Source organism: Halyomorpha halys, unplaced genomic scaffold, assembly GCF_000696795.3.
Source record: "Halyomorpha halys isolate HHAL.00 unplaced genomic scaffold, Hhal_1.1 Scaffold641.1, whole genome shotgun sequence".
In the NCBI taxonomy this organism is placed as follows: Eukaryota; Metazoa; Arthropoda; class Insecta; order Hemiptera; family Pentatomidae; genus Halyomorpha; species Halyomorpha halys.
The window spans coordinates 296339-314257 of NW_027110907.1; the positions used below are offsets into that span (position 1 = coordinate 296339).

Sequence of the window (17919 nt, forward strand, 5' to 3'; positions counted from 1 at the left end):
TACAACTGTGTAGCATATATACAATAAGTAAATTTGCTGAAGGTGAGATAGTGACATGATACAAACATGTGGAGAATCTACCCATTGATAGAACTTCAATAACATTTCTAGAGGAGAAAATCCCGAGGCCATCTTATTTTCAGACTCCTTGGAGGATTTTTAGGTAATGAAGGAGAAGCCAGATTAGAAACAAGTGGATTTGGGTGTTGGAAAGTTTCTCATGGAAGGAATGGTATCTGGTTTGGCCAAATCGGCAACATATGGAACATTGAGGTCCTGATGGATGACTTGATTTGTGACAAGTTAAGGATTTTGGATTGTAAGGATTGGATTTGAGAGGAATTTGATGGTTTAGTGGAGCCCCAAAGCTCAAATCCGTATGTCCAGATAGTCCTTATAGTCATGTAGATCAGTCTTTTGTAATGGATTGGAAGTTTGGACCGTTTGTCTAGTAAATGTTGTAATAGTAGGAATCGACAAGCAGTTTCCTGTCTTTTCAGTCTTGTATGAGGATTCCATGTCAGTTGTTTGTCCAGATGTAGTCCTAAGTAACGAATTGAAAGGAATGAGTGGGGTATTATTAAAGGAGACTGTTGGGCAAGAGGTTATGGGTTTACCCTTTCGTCATAATTTGGTAATATAATTTGGTGGGATTTATTTGAGTTAGTTTTAATCCTCCAATTTTGGCACTTTCTTCAAGGGTGGAGATGTGGGATTGGAGGGTTTGGGATTCACTGACAATAGACATGTTTCATCAGCATACGTCCTTGAGGATAGTGTTAGGATGGGTTGGGATGTCAGCTGTGAAAACTGTATAAAAAATAGAACCAAGGATACTACCATGAGGTACCACCAGCACACTGACGAATTAGGGATGAATAAGCGCTGTTGTGATTTATTTGAAATAATCTGTCGGAGAGATAAGAACGGATAATAAAAAGTATGTAGGAGGTAGGAACTGTATAGCAGTTCTGGGTGCCAGACTCGATCAAAAGCCTTTTCTACATCAAGAAAGACTCCCGAGCAGTATATGGAATTTTCATATATTTAAGATTAGAAAATGGAAAAATCTCAACAACCACGTTGGTTTTTTTAATTTAAAACCAATTTGTAGAATGGAGATACTTCACTATTGCGTAAATTACCGATTGAAATTTTGGTAACAATAGGTTTCTTTGCGGTTCTTTGTCCGTAGGGCGAAATCATCTTTGACAACAGTTCTTCGAAAAAAGTAATATCTGTTGTGGAATGTAGAAAGTCGGGATGAATTAATGACATATATCCCTGTAAAACGTCCAATGCTATTATTAACCGTACACTCTGGATAAATCCCTGTTTTTCTCTTTTCAAATATTACCCCTGGCATTTCATAAAGTTGGAGTGAATAGTGTTCCGAGAATAAAAATATCCCAATCAGTGGAACACAAGTGAAAAATCAACACGAGAGTGAGAAAATAATTGCTATTAGGTCTAATTGTGAGGGAAGGCGGAAAGTTTATAAAAGGGTGAAAGGAATGTAAAGGGCCATTGAGGGAGGGAGAACTCTGTTCGAATCACACGCTTGACCTTTTGCTTTTTAAATGAGTTTTTGTTTATTATTTTGTATAAAAAGTTTTCCTCTTTTTCAACAGGTATTGGATCTCGTGCTAGCTGTGAATTTTCCCCTCAGCTCTTCAAGGCAGCGAGTGGATACTGAACATCTAAGGAACGCTACAAGAATCAGGTAGGTGCCTATAATTGTTATCACATATTTCAACTTTAGGGGTATTCATGATCTTTGGTTTAACTTGTTAAAGCTAAAGTGTTAAATGGAAAAACTCATGTTAAATCGAAAAAAATTGCCTTCTTTTACCGTGGTAAAACGAAATAACATTTAACATGGCTGAGAGTCTGTTACTTGGTCTGTTAAATGGAGAATGACGTCACACAATAGACCAGTTGAGATCGCCGCCATTTTTGTTTTTGTGACAGCTCAGTTCTTTCGTGTGTTTGTGGTATTCATATCCCTGTTATTAAACCAGAATGGATAATTTTAATGATATATTTGAGAAGAAAAACAGTAACAAAAACAATTTAATTTCATTATACTATCTGACAATTTGTAAACGCTCGCCAGATAAAAATCTCACTATATGAACCATGTAATTATTCTTAGGAGACATATGTCCCACAATAAAGTTATTTTTTCATTTCGTTTCATAAGCTAAACTTTCACACAAATTACACTTTTCACTCACTCTAGGCATGTTGTAATGAATTACTTAAATCAAAACTGAAGTAAACAATAACATGAGGGTCTGGAAGGAAGGTTATAAACATAAAGGCTTATACAACAAGTTGCTGAGAAAATCCGCTAGGGGCTCTTATGCATTTAACGTTTAACATGACTTCAAATAGGGCTGCTCACAATCTTATAGTTATAACATTTAACTTGGTAAAACATTTAACATTTAACACAACATCATGAATACCCCTTTTGTATTCAATATTATTCTCTTTTTCATCCTACGGTTCGTTTTACCTAAATTTAAAATGTAGAAGTACGTAAAGTGTAATTAGTATCAGGGAAATTTGTACGGTATAATGGGGGGTCCAAAAACAATATAGTAAATACTGTACATTTTATAAAATCCCTCTCAAAAGTATCGCAACCCTTTAAAATATTTGAATTTTACAAAAACAGCTTATTCATGATAAAGAAATATTCTGAAGTCTATAATATGCATTTTTAAACTTGACATAAACAAGTTTTATTAAAATAAATTTTCTTTTTTTACAATTTTAACTTTAAAAGTACAATTTTATTTTTTTTAAAAATATTTATTTATTGCTATTTACAACTGTACCTTATAATACATTCAGTTAATCTGATCTCGGTTAAATTGGAGTTTTACTGGCGTGCAGAGAAACTACCCATTGGTAGCACTCTGGCATTTTACATTAGCTGGTCTCGTGGCCATCTTCTTTTCAGGCGCATCGGAGGATTGTCAGGAATGGAAGAGGATGCAAGGTCAGAAACTATGTGGTTTGAGTGATTAGAGAGTTTATAATGGAAGGAGTGATATCTGGTTCGGGCTAGATCGGTTACATAGGGAACATTAAGGTCTTTATGTATGATTTTATTCGTGACAAAGTAAGGATTTTGGACTGTAAGGATTGAATACGAGACGAATTTGAAGGTTTAGTACACTAATGTAAAATAAAAACTCGGATTTTTATAACTTAGATTTGTCCAAGAATAAAGCAAAATTCCGGTAACTTAGCGACCTGTTTCTGGTTTACAGTTTTGTCAAGCAGGTTACCAAGGTTTCCTCAATCAGAGATTATCTGTTCACAGATCGCGCTAGTGTTCTTGGATATTCAAATCAAATTTTATTTGAACTTCATAATTATTACGTTTTTCTTTTTTTAGCTAAGTTTTCTTTTTTTTTCCTTTCATTTCTTATGCACAGCTAAGGTAAGCAACATTGATCATATTATTGCTACCATAAAACATCAGAAATTTTTATTCAGCGAATCACAATTTATCTGAACAAATAATGAAGTACGTACTATTCACAATTCATTGGAACAAATCATTATTAATAAAAAAACAGCCAACAGTAATGAATCAAAATGCTGTATTTTATGTAAACTCAAATGATTTGAGTTTACATAAAATAAATAAAAAACTTATAATAGATTTCATTGATTATGTTTCCTCATTAGAGCAATTATATTTAAATTGTTGTTTCAGCATTAACAAGTGAAGCCGGAATTTCTTCACACTCTTTTTTTTGGATTGGTTAAAAAATATAACAGCATCATTGAAAATAATAAAAAAACTGACCCTGTTAACATGCAAACAAAAAAAAGTCTGGAAAGAACCGAAATAGTACAATACGCCTTCCCTAGATAATAATTCCAACTGGAATTTACAAGGTTCCTAGTAGGTTACCGACTTAAACGCAGATTTGCTCTAAATCTCAGCTTACCACCACATTTGATGGTTAACTTCTCTTGCAAACGCTACAAACACACATAATATCTATTGAAGAACGGTGTCAAAACTGGAGAATCAAAATTAATCTTAACAAATCCCACCAGATCACCTTTACTCTCCATCGTAAACCTTTACCCTCCTGTCCTACAGTATCCTTTTTAAATATTCCACTAACGGCTGTTGAACAGATTTACAACTTAGAACTCCATATTAACAAGAGACTTACTTGGAATCCTCATACAAGACTGAAACAACAAAAAACTCCAGGTAGATTTTGATTACTACAACACGTATTTGACGAACGTTCTAAACTTCCCATTCACTATGAAAAAATATTACATACTATGATAATCAGACTAATTTGGACGTACGGAATTGAGCTTTGGGACTCTACCAAACCATCGAATTTCACCCGTATCCAAACCACAAAGACCTTAACATCCTTTTCGTTACGGCTTTGGCCCGAAATACATATATGCGTCTTTTCATTCCATACTCCTTACCCATCCTAATCCATTAGTTCCGAATCTCTCATCCTTAACAATCCCGGATAATCCTTCGAGGCGTCTGAAAAAAATATACGTGACCGTCTAATTTAAATTAATGTTTAAAGTACCACCATTAGGTGGTTCCTCTCCCCAGGATTTTGAATGTTTGTTATTTACTTATTGCAGTTTTTGTACTGTTGTAAATTACAATAAATAAAAAAAAAATCTTTTCTAGAGCAACGAATAATTATACAGTTTACCCAAGATTTGACTCGTTGTAGTTTTAACTTTGATGGTGCAACTGCCCTATTGGAGAAAACCAACCGATAGAAAACCGATCCGTGTACAAATTAGGGATGCGACATCGATAAAAAACCATCGATGTTTTTTGTAGTCTATGTCGGATTCTTTGTTTCAAAAAGCACTTCTTACAGGCCGTAGAATGCGGGATCGTTGAAACAGACCCCATTTTTCTGAAATGGTTGCTCAAAAACATCGATGTATTTTGGGTCATGTATTGTAAGCAACGATATTTTAAAACATCGATGTTTTTTTAGTCGTTGTCGGATACTTGTTTCAAAAAGCACTTTTTACACGCCGTAGAATGCGGAATCGTTGGAACAGACCTTATGTTTCTGAAATAGTTGTTCAAAAACATCGATGTATTCTGGGTAAAGTATTGTAAGCAACATTATTTTGATATTGAACACTGATATTTCAAAACATTGATGAGTTTTTTATCAATGTTGCATTCTCATTTGCAAAAATCACTTCCGACTGGCCGGACTATACGTCGTCGTTGGAACAGACCTTGAGTCACTGAAATGGTTGTTCAAAAACATCGATGATTAGAAAACATCGGCTTAAAAACATCGATGTTTAGAAAACATCGGTCTTAAAGCATCGATGTTTTCAAAACATCGACATCGATGTCGAATCCCTAGTACAAATATTCTTCCGGCTCAAACTCCCGACTGAAAACCGGCTAGTTCTTATCCGATCTGAAAAATTATTAGCGTTTCTTAGGATAAAAATATATACTCCTTACTGAATAAAACATTTTTGTTTCGATGTCATCAAGGCCACGTTTACTTAAAATGCAACTTGATATAAATTGGAGGATGGCGGGAATCTTTTCAATAAAGTACGTGAGTTATTTAGAGGATAAAAGGGGAGCCGGAATACTTAGGGGGTTGAAGCGTCACCCCAGGGGTAGAAAAACTGTATGGAAATTATGACGAGGCCTCTAGGAGGCTGCTATGCCTTTGAAGGGTCGGAAAAATGAATATCCAGGACAAAAAAAGGGAAGAAAGGGCGCCATCTCCCGCATCCCTTCGTCCTATTTCATATTCACTTTACTACCTCACTCACAGCCCTGTCACATTTTCATCGGTTTATTAAATTAAAATATATTCTAAAAATATCACCTATATTTCAAAATATATATATGTATATATATATATGTGCATTTTTATATTATATGTGTTGAGGCCGCATGTTTAAATGGAATGGACGACCCTTTAATTAGCGAATCAAACAACTTTTTAATTGAATTTTTTTTTCCAAATCTCTAAAACTAAAACTAAATTTATGATGAAAAGTCTATTAATTTTGGGACATGTCCCTTTAGAGTAATAATTCAAAAATAATAAATAAGATTAATTATTTTTTATTTATGATTGTTTGAGAGTGGTTTAGTTTATTATAAATGAACACAATTTTGATCCTCCTTTTTCTCTCAACTTTTCATTCTTTATAATTCTCCAACGTTTTGGCCCTCAGGCCATTTTCAAGGATACAAACTTCAATTCTGATGTCATTTCTTTTTTAAAAAAAAACCCCAAAACATTGCAAGCTAATTGCCCTTGTCATATATAATTTATTTTATTAAATTTGATATCCTAGATTTAAAACTTATTTTACAAACCACTTTCCCATCTTTCATTTATATTTACAATTTAAGTTATAAATATAAATGAAAGAAGGGAAAGTGGTTTGTAAAATAAGTTTTAAATCTAGGATATCAAATTTAATAAAATAAGTTATATGTGACAAGGGCAATTAGCCTGCAATGTTTTGGGGTTTTTTAAAAAAAGAAATGACATCAGAATTGAAGGTTGTATCCTTGAAAATGGCCTGAGGGGCGAAACGTTGGAGAATTATAAAGAATAAAAAGTTGAGAGAAAAAGAAGGATCAAATTGTGTTCATTTATAATAAATAAGGTTTAGAATCTAAGTAACAAAAAATTGACTAATTACAATAAAGTAACTTTCAAATCATTTATCAGAGAAATGAAAAATAAGCTTATCACATTAATATCTTGGAGAAAACTAATTAAAAAATAAACGTCTACAGCATTAATACAGTAATTTGTACAGTAAAATTGTAAATAAAAAACAAATTATACTTATATTATACTGGAAATGAGGGAATAAGCGGGATTCAAGGTCAAAAAGGGTACTGGAGTGATGAATGGAAGTAAGATTGGAATTCTGTAGGTAAGAGGATCTGATAAGGAAAGATCTGTCAAAAGCTGTAGTTAGCTGAGCCATGAGTCTGAAGAATAGGAACGGAATTTTAGAGGGATCAATTTTTATTAATAAATATAAATCACTAAGTGGAAGATTATTGATTGACCGTGTGTAAAGATGAAAGGAATATGGTCCGGGTGCGGTAAAAAAAAAAAAAACTCAAATAGTAGAAATATACTATTTTAATGAGCCAACGTTTCGCCCCACGTTGCAGGGCTTCTTCAGGGCTATTTTGACGGCAGTCAAAACAAAAAAAAAATGAAAATAGCCCTGAAGAAGCCCTGCAACGTGGGGCGAAACGTTGGCTCATTAAAATAGTATATTTCTACTATTTGAGTTGTTTTTTTTTTTTTTACCGCACCCGGACCATATTCCTTTCATAAATCACTAAGACTAAACGAAAAACCTTATGAACCCCACTTAGCCTACCTTTTTTTAATATTCAATTATTTAATAATTACAAAAACTATAAAGTTTATTTGTAAGTTTGTGTTTTTAAGGAGAACACAATTTTATTCTATATCCATATTTATTTCACATTTTGGTAACGTTTCGGCCTATTAGCCATTCCCAAAAATAGTCAGGATATTAAAATCTATTTTATTTTTATTTTCAGGAATGTATATCCTTTTTTTTAAACCTCTTTAATCATTATGTCATCCGATCAAAGTTTGGGGCTCTTCTGCCCATTATCAAGTGCTAAAATAGGAATATTTGCAAGTAACAGTTTTACATTTAATAAAAACTTTTTACACATATACATACAACTAATTTAATATTTAACTTACTTAATACCTCCACTTCTCTAATTTATAACTATTTACAAATCTAAAATGTTTTGATATCAAGCCGAATTTCCTAGTTATTATTATTATTTTTTCCTTATCTCACTTTTAATTTGTGGGCATATGTCATCTTAGTTGGGACATATTTTTTTTTATATTTCAAACTGAATAAGTCTTATTTTTTAATCCTTATTTTTTCTTTTTCATTAGCACTATTTCTAATTTTTTTGTCTAAACATGTTTTTACAATCGAAAATCTATTTTCATTACAAGTTATAATTAATATTTCAATTGTGTTTAGTTTATTTATAAATTGCAATGATGAAAAAAAATAAAGGTTTAAAAACAGGACTTATATATATGCAAATGTGCAAAATATTTGTATTAAAATTTTTGAATTGTATACGGTGATAACGTTGAAAAAAAGTGATCGTATTAAAACTCATTATTTTTTCATAACTTTCATTTCTGAAAGTATTCGTGGCAGTTTATTTAAAATTATATAAATACCCTCCTGTTTATTAACTGATATCGTTTTTATCATGGTCTTTTGTATCTTATTTTAAGCTTCGATGAAAAAACTGTGTAAAAATGCCTCTTTTTTTCTCTCTTGACCATATTTCATTTTTAGAATTCTAGTTTAGAAAGAAAAAAGTGATATTTTCATATAGAGTTTTTACGGTGACTAAAAATATGATGTAAAAGCTTCGGGAAAAGTTATCTCAGTAAATAAAAAGCTGGAAGTTAGTAAAAGTTTAAATAAATTATCACAAATACTTTGAGAACTTTTATATTTAAAAATAGTTTTTATTATGTTGAAGATGATTTAATATGATCAATATGATTTTTTATTTATATTCATTAGGCTTTTCCTTGTCGTTTGTAATACTAAATGAAGATTTTGCAGATGATAGCATTGTTATTTTGTTATATGTTGTATTTTTAATATACATTTTATCAAAAAATATTTAATTTAAAAAAATAAATAAAGTTCTTAGATGGAATAATGCCATTGAAAATATTTTATTTTCATTTTATTATCTAATTTAATGGTATTCTCAGTTCTATCTGGGGAATAGCTCTGCAGTTTTCAGCCTTAATGATTTTTTAAATGTCCTTCATTTCTATTTTTAAAATTAATGATAGACATCAAACCTACTTAAAATTTTTTAAGAATAAAAAAAAATCTTTTATAATTTTATGTTGAATAATGATTTTAATTCTAATAGCATACTTTAAACTATTAATACTTCCAATTTCACTCAACTATAACTTATAAGTGGCTATATATTGAAAAAAGCTGATACGAACCAGAAATTTATGTATTTTAATCAAAATAAATTATTAACTAGTAACATAGTTAATTTATTGCAAATGTAACATAATTTTTTTTTAATTTTAATTAATTTATTTTTTCATTTTTTTAAAAAGCCATTTGTAGGCATTTCTCGTGATCTTTTATACTTTTTTTTTTCTTATAATAAGTTTTTTATATTTACGATTTTTTTTTTTTTTTTTTTTTACCAACCTAAACTATTAGTAGTCCGAGGTAGCGGATCTGTTCGACAGGGGTAAGATTAACATCGTTAAATGAAACTGTAGGGTAGTCAGGAGGTTTAGGACGAAGGGTAAAGGTGATTTGATGAGAATTGTTGGAATTTATCGTAATCCTCCAATTACGACACCAATCTTCGAGGGCTGTGATATGGCATTGGAGATTTTGGGATACAATTAATGGTCAACGCATTCTTAAATTATTTTACGGAACCCCTGAAAGTGGGTTGGGAACCACTGAGGTAGAGTATATGTTATACGTGACTATTTTCTTCCATTTCAGGTTTTTAAACGCAAAGGAAACTGTTATACTCGTATCGGAGAACGGATTGTCTTATTTATCACAAAGCTGAAGAAATGTTTGTCCTATTTTACGTTTCCAACTAAAACTAATCCTTTATGGTTCGCTGGATTATCAAAATGAGTCGTTAACACCAATGAGCCACATTAGCTGATAAAAAATACATTCCTTAGGCGAGACCTTGGGATGTTTTTATTGTCGGGTGTTGATTGTTCATACATTTTGCATTAATTGGCTGGAAATTTCAATACTGTTATTTTTTACCTACTGTAACGCTTAGAAGATCGGTTATATTTTTCAATTAGAAATGGAATTATGGCTATTCATATTAACATTTATTTGTGCTGTTTGACGTCACAATGCTTAAAAACAGGATTATTTAATTTGAAATCTTAAATTGTAAAGATACGAAATTCAGAATTCCAATGGGAAATAAATAATTGACGGGGAAATAAAGACATCGATTAGGCCTAAAATTGGAACGGCCTTGCTGTGCGGAGACAAAGCTACGGTGACGGATGTGTAAGGGGGGAATTGGGTCACGGGGGTGACGTCATAGGCTCAGTGACGTCACTCGCTGGTCCGTTGCCAGGGTTACCGAGATCAATCTAGGCCCGGGCGAGCTCCTCCCTACTCATGTTAGTCAATGGCCACCTCTTCTGTATTTATAGCCTTATCCATCCCTCTTCATATTATAATAGATTCCCTTGAAAAAAAAAAATTAAAAACTGGACATTATTTTAAGATGGTAAAGTATTTAAATTAATTATTGGACATGTCTGTGAATAACAAAAATAAAAGTGTTTCGGAATCATTGCACCGAGTCCAAAAAAAAAAAAAAGAAATGAAAAATCGGTGGATAATGGTTTCGAGTTCCGAGGATCATTGTGGGGTCAACCAATGACTAGCTTCAAGTCTCAAATATCTCCTGTGTACACTCATACGACACTCCTTATCGCTTTGAATTGAAATTCCAGTACAAAAATTGTTTACTGACATTTTTATTATTGTTTAGAAATCTATTCGAAGCTTTGTCACTATAAACTCTACGATTGCTGGGCCGATTTACGAGCTGTTATTTTCAAAACGTTCCGTTTCGTCGTGGGAAGGTTTAAAACAGCTGAAATACCCGTTTCCTCCAGTAAAAAAAAAGTTGTAATCGAATTAAAAGTTTTTAGTACGTAACTATTTTTTTTTTTTTCAATGAATAAGTTCTTAACAAATAAAAGAAAAAATCGTTAAATTGGGCTATTTTTAGTACAAATAAGACATTTGGAACCAACTGTAAAAATGAAGTTCCCATCGTGGTGGTTAGTTTTTAATTGATTGAACTTTTTTAATGTGATAATTGGGGGTAAACTGCGGCTGAAGTAATTATTTTTGAATGTTAGGAGTGGTAACAGCCATGATTCTACCTGTGGATGATATTACTTCATTACATTTGGAAATGGAGTGAGATTTGGGTGAGCAATATATTGTAAGCATCTGTTAGGAAAGGAAAGACGAGTATTTAGTGCATTATGAGCAAAGATTTGATTGTTAGATGAAGAGAAGAAATTATTTAGGGGGTGGTTTGAGTTAGATATGATTTTGGAGTAATATTTAAGTGCCAGAATTTTTCTTTTAACTAATAATGGTATTTCAGATGCTTCCACGTGTAAACTACTTGACGGGCTGGAGCGGAAAGCGCCAGTAACTCTCCTCAAAGCGGCGTTTTGAATGGGATCTAGCATCTGAAGTGTTCTTTTGCTTGTCGAACCGTAGGCCACACATCCATAATTAATTTTGGACAATACAAGTTGCCTATAGAGAAGGAGTAGTGATGTCCTATCTGTTCCCCAAGTGGTGTTCCCAAGCATTTGTATTACATTTAACGCCTGTAAACAGTCAGCTTTTAGTTGTTTTATGTATGAAGTCCAAATAAGACGGCTATCAAAGATAATACCCAGATACTTAATAGTTTGAGAATACCTTAAGACTTGTCCCTTTAATTTAATTTTATCCACATTCGATTTTTTCTCCTTGTAAAAAAATAAAACGGATTGTGTTTTTGAAAGAGATATATTAAACCACTCGACAGCACTTTGGATTGATTCGCTGAGGCAGTTTATTAAAACTGATAAATCTTTTCCTTCTAGATATAAAAGAAGATCGTCTGCATACAATAAAATTTTTATGGGAAATAGATATAGATAGATCCGATCCCATTATTAGATATAGATAGATCCTATCCCATTATTAGATATAGATAGATACTATCCTATTATTAGATATAGATAGATACTATCCTATTATTAGATATAGATAAATCCTTGTTTGTAAAAAAGTTAGCTTTTGTAGTAAAAAGAAAAACAAATTATCAATATAACTTTTAAAATATGATAAACATTGTAATGAATTGGAAGTTTGAACTGTTTATTTAGTAAGTGATAGTCGAATAGTCGAAATCGACGTGCAGTTTCCTGTCTTGTGTGAGGATTCCAGGTTAGTCGTTTGTTCAGATGTAGTCCAAGGTAGCGGATCTTTTCAACAGGGGTAAGTGCAACATTATTGAAGTATACTGTAGGGCAGTCAGTAGGTTTACGACGTAGAGTAAGGTAATTTGTTGGGATTTGTTGGAATTAATTTTAATCCTCCAATTACGACACCATTCTTCGAGGGCTGTGATATGGGATTGTTTGGGATGCAATTAAAGAGTTATTATTAACTGCGAGCACACATGTGTCATCGGTATACGTGGTGAGGATAGTGTTAGGATTGGTTGGGATGTCTGCTGTATAGAATGTTAATTTTGAAATAGAATATTTTACTAAGCTAGTATTATACGCTTTTTGTTACGCTTGATACTTCGATTGATAGCGGCGAATGTACTATTTCACTGGAGAAATGAAGACTTCTACGATAACTCAATATGCGGTTATTCTTCGGTCCCAGATGGCCTCTTGACGAGGTGACAGGAGAAAGTAACTTGATGTATAGGTTTTTAAAGTCATTTTCAATAAGCCCATGAGGTTTCCTGGGGTGATGATGATGATAATGCGCTTAGTGGAGTTAACTAAGCGCCTAGTAGTAATCAAATATTCATATGTTTTATCATTTGTGTGGTGACAGCAATTGACTGACCTGGTCTTTAATGCTTAGATGAATGCTTAAACGATTGTTGGACAGACTCTAAGTTTACTTTATACTTAATGGACCGACTTATTCAGCTAAGACTTCAATGTAGCTTGATTACTCTTATACAATCTAAAAATCTGGAACGAGCCGACATGACCAACCTAGCAACCGCAACGTGAACACTACACAGACATAGTATACTATTATCTGTTCTATTTTCTGTATATTAATAATAATATTAAAATAATTCAATAGTACAGATGTAACAACAATTTAATATGTTGAATTATTCTTTTTTTAATATCTTTATTGAAATTTACATCTGTATATTACATAATACTTTCAGTAAATTTTATCTTAGTTAAAATGGAGTAGGTGTGTAGAGCAACTACCCATTGGTAGAACTCTAATGACGTTTTACATTAGCTGGTCTCGTGGGCATCTTCTTTTCAGGCGTCTCGGAGGAATGTCAGGAATGGAAGAGAATAAAAGGTTAGAAACTAGGGGGTTTGAGTGGTTAGGAAGTTTATATTGGAAGGAGTGGTTTATATGGTTCGAGCTAGATTGGTTACATAGGGAACATTAAGGAATTATTCCTAAATGTATTATTTGAATGAATAAAGATTACAATAGAATCTTCTGATCCACTAGAAGCTAACGTCGTACATCTAGCATTTGCCGATGGCCAAGAGAGATAAATTAGCAAACCTTAATAAACAAAAGTGTGAATATCCCCTTCGAGAATATCCCGTCCCTAGCAAGCAGTGAGTGGAAATGTATATTTGACTTTTATTTCATTCAGTCTTCTCTGGATCTCTTCTCCTCCCTAAACTTTTCCTCCTTTAGTGAGGATCTAAGCTAGTTCCTTTAGGACTTGTTATCCCCTTCACAATCGTAAGCTCATTCCCTCCGGAGTGAAATTTTCATCCTGTGAGGATTCATAGCTAGTTTCTGTGAAAGTCTTTGTACAAGAGCCGGGAAGACAAAAAGGCAGTTATCTCACCCCAATTTTTGATTACTTTAATGAAAACTAGGTATAATTACTAGTCAAAATTGATGAGTCTGCCAAGTATAGGTAGGGGAAATAAAAAATGGCGGCTGTTTCAAAACCTTAAAAAAACATTAATTTTTCATTCGGAGCTCTATATCTTAAAAACTACCAACAACACTAGAAAATCTAAGAGAACATCATTTAAAGAAGAGTAAATTTCCTTAAATATTAGCCCTAAAATAACTATTTAAGTTGAATAGTTCTTGAGATGTAGTCTTTTTAAAACCAACTTTTCATCAAAATGTTCTGAAATATCAGTAGTTAGTTAATTTATTTAGAGAAATCTATATCTCAGGAACTATATGACGTACAGATGTCTATTTACACTCAAATTAAAACTAGTTTAATGGACTATAAATAAGTATATCACCTGTACCTTCGTAGGAATAGTAGTTTTCATGATATTTGCTAAAACAAATTGATTTATAACTTCCCCGACAATGAATTTGATTTATGAAAACCTTTATGTCAGAAACCATTGGACGTACACATGTCTGTTTGCACTCAAATTAAAGCTAGTTAAATTTACTACAAAATAGTTAATTACGTTTATCTATGCAGGAGTAGTAGTTTTATGATATTTGACAAAGTAAACTCACAAAATGTTAATTTATAGTTGTTCGTATAAAATGTCGGATTTTCGAAAAATATATCTTTAGATTCATAAGACGTACATATGTCTGCCAACACTCGAACTCAAGGAAATTTTACATACTACAAGATAGTTTATGACACTTATCTGCGTAGGGGTAGTAGTTTTTATGATATTCACATATGAATATAAATTTGGCAAATAAAATTTTGTCAAAAAACTATAAATCAAATTATTTTAGCAAATTTCATGTAAACTATTTCTCCTGCGAAGATAAACATCATACTTTATAGCTCATTAAAGTAGCTTTAATTTGAGTCCTAATAGACATCTGTACGTCAAATGATTTTGAAATATAAATTTTTCAAAATAAATTCACTAACTACTGATCTTTAAGTACGTTCCATACAACATTTTTATGAATTGTTTCTTTTTAAAAACCAATATCTCGAAAACTATTTAATGTAAATAACTCTATTAGGGCTCATATTTTAGCAAATTTGCTCTTCTTTAAATGACGTTCTCTTAGATTTTCTTGTGTTGTTCCTACTTTTTGAGATATACTGCTCCGAATGAAAAATTAGTTGTTTTTTTTTATCGGATTGAATAGCCGCCATTTTTTATTCCCCCTACCTATACTTGGCAGACTCATCAATTTTGACTATTAATAATACATAGCTTTCATTAAAGTAATCAAAAATTGGGGTGAGATAACTGCCTTTTTTCTCCTCTTGGGCTCTTGTACTCTCTTGTTGTCACTTCATCTCCTAACCTGTATGGACTCACATCGTCGAGACCTCAGGTAAAATATTTTTTTTTTGTACTTAATAAAGTATATCCCACATATGTTTAATCACCTAATTAGTCAATATTCTCTTAAAACCAAAATTAAAATCATTTTTCACAGTCACTATTCCTATAGTATATTTTAGCTAATGTTTTTAACGTTTCATAGAAATTGTTGTTTTGACCTGGACAGAATAGCCTGCATGGAGTTAGAGTTTTTAAATCATATAACTCCAAAATTGTATTAAGGTAAGATAAATGATAAATAATAATGTTAAGTATTTTGAAATGTTTGAGGATCATACATGTAATAAAAGCTGTTTTGTAGTAGATTGTCCCTGAGGATGGCCGGATTGGCCGAAACGTCGGACTTATAAGAAAAATAAAATATGTTGAGACTAAAATGGATAGAAATTAAAAAGTATAATATTGCTATGTATTAACAGTCCTGGGTATTATTAAGGTGTTTCGTCATCTGTCCCTATACCTGGTCAGGATATCCTTCTGCGAAGCTTTTGGCGTCCCCGGATATGAAAACATCTGTGTTAAGTTTGCCACACTACCAGAGTCCCCTGAGAAAATTAGATTGGCTAACCTTCAAGTGTTCTAACAAAAATGACAGGTTTGACGAGGGATCGGAATCAAATTAAGCGTAATTAATACCTGGACATTTTAAACTTTTTTACACATTGTCGGCCCTGAGGAGTGGGAAGCCCAATCAGAGATGAGATTTAAAAATAAGGTAACGCCCCAAAAGGGAAGTGGGAGAAAAATACAGAGGAAATCTAGAAGAGCGAGACGGACACACTCAACAGGAAGGCTTAGACCGGGGAGGACCACAGTCAGGAGGCAGGCATGGGAGATGCACTTTGACCAGACGAAGTCGTGAGAAGGGCCACGAGACCTGGACATCCCTTACGAAACAGAAGACACCTACGGCACTACATCAGCAGCTATAAGTATGAAATTAACTAATAAGTAATCATGTTATAATCCATATTTTATGGCAACCTTTATCTGAATCATTTGAATCATTTTAATAAATTGTAAATAAATAGTTAATCTCTTTATGTAGTGTATATACTACTATATAACCCAATATACCACCCTTTATTATACTATATAATTAATGGTAACAACATTTTATAAATATAAAGGTATTTAATTGGTAAACTGGTAAACACACAAACAGCCTTTGGAAAGGAAACCAATTATTAATAGTTTTTTTTTAGGACTCAATTTATAATTAATTAATTAACTTATTTTGGATAATTGCCTTCAGCGATTATCCTGGCATCCCAAGTAAATCTCTATAGATACATAGCAATATTAATTAATTAAGTACTTGATAAAGCATACATTGCTTTAATGAACTTTTTTATTTATATACTTTTTTCATCTCAGATATACTTTTCAATATTAACAGACTAGAGTAGATGAGGATTGACTATACTCTGCTTTAAAGTTTTATAGCGTAAAATAATAAAGACGTTGGAAGAGGACGAGATGAAAAATGATAAGTCTCCGCGTATAGTACTCTATCAATCTATAGAGGAAGGGGTGGATGGATGAGGTAACTGACGGGTCGGATATATCTTGGCCATCTTGAAGTATAGTATACTGTATTCTGTGGTCTCAGCTATTTTCGATAACCTAGAACCTTATTATCTTGCTACTAGTTTACCCCTGCAAGAAATATCGCATTAGATATGTTTATTCGCATTAACAATGCCATATTATCAAGAAGGTCTATTTAATACATAAAATTGGTTAAGCTCGTTTACAATGACTATCTTTAAGTAACTGTTTACTTAATCAGGAATTACATTGTCCTACTAAATATTATTTCAGTTTTACAGTTATGATTCAGCTATCTGTAAACTTATATTGAGTCGCTGAGACCTCATTGCTAGACAGTACATGGATGTGTTTTAGGCGGGCTAGGAATCTTTGGTGAAAGCCCGCGATCCTTAGTAATTTGAAATTTTTTTTATTTTTTAAAAATATTTTTATTAAAATTTACAACTGTATATTTATATACATACATCTAGTAAATTTGATTTTAGTTTCTAATGGAGTGATACAGGTGTGTAGAGAAACTACCTATTGGTAGCACTCTAATGACGTTTTTACATTAGTAGGTGTCGTGACCATTTTCTTTTCTGACGCCTCGGAGGATTGTCAGGAATGAAAGAGGAAGGCTAAAAACTAGTGAGTTTGGGTGGTTAGGGAATTTATAGTGGGAGGGATGATATCCGTTTAGGGATAGATCGATTATATATGGAATATTAAGGTTTGTGATTAATTAGGGAGCTTTGAGGATTTTTCGAACGATTTTGGATTGTAAGGATTGGATATGAGAGGAATTCGAAGGTTTAGTAGAGCCCCAATGTTCAACTCCTTATGTCCAGATTTGTCCTTATTACTGTCATGTAACTGAACTGTCAGTGAACTAAATGATTTAAAAATACTTCATACAGCCTATTAAACAATTAAACGATTTCTCTAATTAGTAAATTTTCACATTAATACATAAATTAAAATTCTTTATCACAGTAACTTATTTGTTAAAATTTATCACATTATTATATATTTTTAGTTTCTCTTTCTCAAATTACATTTTCACTATGTAAGTCAGTTGTTTATTTAATTAATTCTATAAATATTAGTTGTTTTTTCCCTTTCTTTCATTTATTAATTATATAACTATAACAATTTTTATTTATTTAAA

At 32.2% G+C, this 17919-nt stretch overlaps 1 protein-coding gene and 1 long non-coding RNA gene across 8 annotated transcripts in view; one reads left to right on the top strand and one right to left on the bottom strand.

Annotated features, from left to right (window-relative positions):
* The window catches only part of LOC136796146 (uncharacterized), a 131578-nt gene extending 129852 nt beyond the window's left edge, over window positions 1-1726 (top strand). The window contains exon 3 of the long non-coding RNA XR_010843851.1: window positions 1632-1726. This is a non-coding gene — a long non-coding RNA (uncharacterized lncRNA). The remainder of the gene's footprint in view (window positions 1-1631) is intronic.
* Window positions 1-17919, bottom strand: part of GluClalpha (glycine receptor alpha 1) — a 223193-nt gene that overhangs the window by 120874 nt on the left and 84400 nt on the right. The gene's annotated exons all lie outside the window — the stretch shown is intronic.